Raw genomic sequence first — 5,521 nt, 5'->3', positions numbered from 1 at the left:
TTAGATTTATGTATTCTATAGTGTAGTCTTTATTTGAGAATTTAGAATTTCAGAATTTTACACCTGAATCCATCATCAGTGATGTCAGAGATGCTTCAGTTTGTTGGTTTCCATGGTGAGTTACAGCTACTCACTTCAGAGGATCTGCGTTTTTAGATTTATGTATTTTATGGAATAGTCTTTATTTTTAGAATTTAGAGGGAATAGCCTGGGGAAGTTCCAAAGCATTTCCCTAATATCAGAACGGTAGATTCCAGAATCGACAGAACATTGAATAGGAAGATTTTGAACTTGTGTGTGGGTGTGGCTTAACTTGCTGGATCATGGGAAGGATTCTGTAAGGGTAGATTCCTTACTCTTTATCTAAGGCTTTTTTGTTGTTGTTGTTACTTGAAGATAAATACTTATTGATCATGAATTTTAGAAACTGGAATTTCCTGCAGAAAATGTAATAAAGAGCACTGAGTTCAGGCTGTTTTTCATTAAGATGTTTCCTGTTTTGTTTGTCATAGCTTTGGAAGATCCACCGAAAAGCCAATTTTCCTAGAAAAACTTAGTTTTTTTCTAGGGAAAAAAACCTGGAATCAGCATTCTTTCTTTCTTCTTTCCTTCCTTCCTTCCTTTCTTCCTTCCTTTCTCTCTCTCTCTTTCTTTCTTTCTTTCTTTCTTTCTTTCTTTCTTTCTTTCTTTCTTTCTTTCTTTCTTTCTTTCTTTCTCTTTTTCTTTCTCTCTTCCTTTATTAAGTAACAAATGTAATTTTAATTGATCTCTGGTAAAAACTGCTCAGGGAAAGCCAGTAATTGACTCAGCCCCTAATCTGTGAGACCCAGAACCTGAACAGATCTGAGGAAAAGGGTTAGCTGGTTATTTTCACTATTTTACATCATCCACAGTATTAGAAAAACAAGGCATTATGCATCAGTTTAGATTCAATACGTGGCTGGCAGCCAAATCCAATCTCTCATATTCCATATTTTTTCTTGAGCTCTTCTCCTTTGTTGATGTAAGCTTTCATGGCATCTTCCTCCAAGTCCCTTTTAGCTCATTCCAGGCATCCCACTTGGCCTTGCCTTTGAGGTCCAACATCCTTGGTTGCTCTGTGTTAATGTCACCCACAGCTGCTTGCTTGTAGTGTCTGTAGATAAACAGTGTCTCACTGTCCTCTGGTTTGGTTTTGAGGAGCTTAACCTCCTCCGCATCTTTCTCAAACTCAGCCTGAGACATACTGGCGAAGTTGCATGGATTCCTGGATGCCTGTGGAGGAGGCGAGAAGCTCGAAGCTACTCTCTGCATTTTATTTCTATTTAAAATGTTACCTGTCCCCACCACCCCCCCGTCTCACTGGGGACAGATCTGGGAATTTCTCCTCAGAAAGCTACATTCTTAAACTTAATTATACTGAATTCTTGCTGCTTGCCTAAATTCTAGCCCCCAACCTAAGATAGTTGTTTTTACTTTTTTCCTTGCATTACTGAATATTTGAAAATGGTTCTTGTTTTTCAGGTTATAAACTGGTGCAATGAATCTGATATTTGAAATCTTTCTGATTTGGGACTCTACTTAGTAAGTTCTCCTCTACTCTGCCCACTGTTGCAGAGCAGCCAACAGCAAGAGTCGGGTAGAGGAAGGTATGATACTAGGGAGGAAAGACAGGAAGGAAAAGTATAAAAATAGCTCTCGATAGCATCTTCAGATGGATTGTGGGAGGAAAAGGAGAGTGAGAGGTGAGAGTGACCGGAGCAAGACAGAGGGTTTCACCTTTCGCTGACTTTGGCCTGTGCAGACTTAATGGAAGGATGTGGGCAGTTTATCCTTGATTCATCTGAGGATTCTATGAGAAGTTTACCTCACAGCCTGTCTTTTCATTGAACCTGGAGCTAGTCACAACTGAGACACTCCATGTCATTGCCTGAGAAGAAGATCTAAGTTTGGATCTCTGAGCTTGCTTTGTCTGGAGTGTGATCTCTGTAGAATCCAGATGTTCTCACACACCTTCCTGGGAGGTATGGAAGTAAATTGGCTCTCTGGCTGTACACCTCCCTAGACACCTTCCAATCACAACATCAACAACAATAGTAATGAGCATTAACATAGCACTCGCTTGTGACAAATGCTGCTCCAAGTACTTTATCTTTATTCATTAATCCTCATTCTATTATCCTTTTCCCCATGTTATAGATGTGGCAACCCACTCCAGAGATATTAAATAACTTGCCCAAAGTCATAGATAGTAAGTGGCAATATGAAAGCAGATTGTTTGTCAGAATCTTAGAGATGACCATTTGTAAGAATGAAATAAGGGCCAGCTGATGGTATGGTGTGTAAGGCGGCTGTATCCTACATGGCCGACATGTTGATTTGTGTCCTGGCCCCAACAGCTTGAAAAATTCACCAGGTGTATGTGCGTGTGTACCCAAACTCCCTCACGAGAGAAGAATAAAGAAGAGATTGCGGCATGGCCTTCCCCCCAGGGTGGGATTTCCCACTTTCTCCATGTTTCTATCTCTCCGTCCCTCTCTGGTGAATGCATGAGCTCCAGAGCAAAAACTGGGAAAAAAAAGTGAAGTGGTTTTATAACCATTTTAACCATTTATGATGATTATAAAAATCTGCCTACTTTAACAAACATATCTACGTAGACCTAGTAAATGAATTTAAACAGAATTATTAAATAAATAGCATCATGAATGGTCATAGTGAAAATAGTGTTCAAATGCTTACAGTTTGGGGCATTCTATCCTAAGCAGATAGGTACCTCTAGGAGGCTCATGAAAGATTGGATACGACTTCTAAATTTGCTGCTGCAAAAAAATGCTGCAGATTTGTGGCTTAACACAACAGACTTACAGGGTCAGATCTCAGGATGCTGATAGCACCAGCAAGAGTTATCGAGAAAGGATTGTGAGCCCTGACTGAAGGAAGGGGTAGTAGAGAGGTGAAGGACTCCAGGGTTCTATTCAGCACTGGGGAGAGGTCTATAACAAACATAAATATCGGGTTGTCTGGAAAGGCATAATGCATTTTTGCATAGAAAAATATGTCACAACTTTCCTGACAACCTGATACATGTATGACACCGCTTTTGCCTGCTACTCTGAGCATACATCAGTCTCTATCATATCCCTCCTTCCAGCTTGAGGAAGGAAAGAAGAGAAAGAGATCTGAAGACAGCCTTGATCAGAATGAGACTGTGCTACTGAATGAAACTAATGGCTCAAATGATGGGTTTGGAGTGGGAGTACTCTACTGCACTAAAGTTTGGTGTTTATTTTTTTTTCTTCCTTGCCACCTGTGAGTGGGACTCAGGAGGGAAATTGAATCCGTTATACACAAGTTAAGGGAACATTTTCCTTGCACGTCTGAGGGTAGCGTAAATACTCAAAAGATGGAAAGTAATTTCCTTTTCCTGGGCATTGAAGATATTGAAGTGTAGTTTTGTCATTACCCATAGGGGAAAAGTAAACTCTAGATGTATAATTATCATTTTTTATTAACCAAAGTGAAGTATGACTGAACCAAAAGAATCTAAGTGTTTTTTGTTCTGTTTTCTATGTTAAAAAAAGGAAATGACTATAATTCCATGACTTCTCAATTTTTTTTAAGATTATTGAACTGTGTTTTTTTTTGTTGTTGTTGTTAGAGTGACCATTAGGACAGAAGTCCCTTCAATCCCACACCATTTATTCTGATGGTTAATGTGGGAGCCAATTACCTTTCTGTTTCTAGAAGGAAAGGTAATAGCAAGGTCGTATAGGACAATTGCTTAATTTAAGAATTACGTGTTTTTGCCCTTGACAAAGACTCTCTTGACTGTTTGGAATGGAGATGGTCCAGGGAGTGGGTGGACAATGCAGTTCAATTGCTCCAGAGCCTGTCTGGTCAGGATGGTGTGAACGCCTCGGGGACTTCCTAGATCACAGAGGGCCCTAGTTATTCTGTGTGATTCTCAGATAGAATCTACCAGAATGGCTTGAGGGCATTTGGGGACCTGGACACGCCTGGGGTTAATATTTTGATTTATGTGGCTGTGGTCTGAGAAATTTAGAAGTCATATATAATCTTTCTTGGGCTTCCTAAAAGTTTATATCGGCTTAGGGTTGGATGCTCCAAATTTTAAGCATTTGAGGATTATTTTCACTATGAGCATTAATGATGTTATTTATTTAATACTTCTGTTTTAATTCATTTACTATATCTACTTAGGTATGTTCGTTAAAGTAGGCAGATTTTTATAATGGTCATAAATGGTTAAAAAAAGAACACTTTGCCATCAATAAGTGGTTATAATCAATATAAATGCCCCAACAGAACAAAACAGTGCTATAAAATGAAATCAATTGCTGTTGCCTGGTTAGGCGCTGAACTTGTACCTTGGGCTTTTGTTTTTATAGAGATTACCACGTGTCTAGAATTATCACAGTTCTAACCTGCCCCTTTTTAGACTTTCTCCTCAAAATGAATAGGGCATAAAGAGAATTGAAGAGGCTATTTTCTGCAGAGTCCATGTATTACTACAAAACATCTGCAATATTACTTAAAATCACCTCAATACATATTTTTGATGACTATGAAAATACTTATTTAGGAGAAAATTTACATTCTTTCTCAGGACAACTGGCCTTGCCTCACCTGGCCAAGGACTTGATAGTATTGCTGGGACTAGCCTAGTGGTGAAGAGCTTAAATGGTGGCCTTTCAATTCAAATCCAGCCATATGGGGCACCCTACTGCCTCCCAGTCCACATAATCTGTGGAGTAGAGTATCAGACTCCCTGGAATTTTCTCTTCAATTTGAAATGGAAAATATGCAATTAAAGAGAAAAACAGGAACTTCTCACTGGAGCATATCATGTAGACAAGAAGGTAGCTCTGTGGATAGTGAAAGGAATTGCCGGTTGACCCAGAAAGGAAGGTAGTCAGTATCTGGTTCTGCAGTGTGTACACTGATGCAGTTAGAGAGTCTTTCAGTTTCCCGTGGCTTCGGTAACACAATGCCACACATCTAGTGGCTTAACACAACAGATGTTTATTCTCTCATAGTTCTGGAGGTAAATTAGAAATCAGCTTCACTTGATCACTATATAGGTGTCCATAGGGCCACACTCCCTTCAGATGCTCTAGAGGAGAATGTTCTTGCCTCTTCCAGCTCCTAAAGGTTATCACCATACTGGATTTGTGTCTACACCACTCTCATCTCTGCCCCATGGTCAGTGCCTCCTCCTCTGCTGGGTGTATATTCTCCCTCCGCCTCTTGTCTTAGTTAGGGAGGGCTAAGTTGTTAGGTGGGGCTGCTATAACAAATTAAAATCACACACTAGATGACTTGAACAACAGACATTTCATTTTTTCATGGTGTTGTAGGCCAGAAAGTTGAAGATCAAGGTGCCACTAGATCCATAGTTCGGTCCATGCCCTCTTCTTGGTTTGCAGACAGCTGTCTTGCTGGAGTGTCTTTACATGGCTAAGGATGAAAATCATCTCCTTTATGTTTCTTCTTCTGAGGACACTAATTTAAGGAATTT

General features: G+C 39.8%; 1 pseudogene; it reads right to left on the bottom strand.

The window, feature by feature from the left end:
- Window positions 1-961: 961 nt before the first annotated feature.
- On the bottom strand, window positions 962-1,224 carry LOC102477403 (acyl-CoA-binding protein pseudogene; annotated as a pseudogene).
- Window positions 1,225-5,521: the final 4,297 nt, after the last annotated feature.

This window comes from Tupaia chinensis, unplaced genomic scaffold (assembly GCF_000334495.1).
Source record: "Tupaia chinensis unplaced genomic scaffold, TupChi_1.0 Scaffold139833_1, whole genome shotgun sequence".
NCBI classification, from domain to species: Eukaryota; Metazoa; Chordata; class Mammalia; order Scandentia; family Tupaiidae; genus Tupaia; species Tupaia belangeri.
Note: the sequence above shows the minus strand (reverse complement) of the source record. Positions and strands in the feature narration are given on the sequence as shown.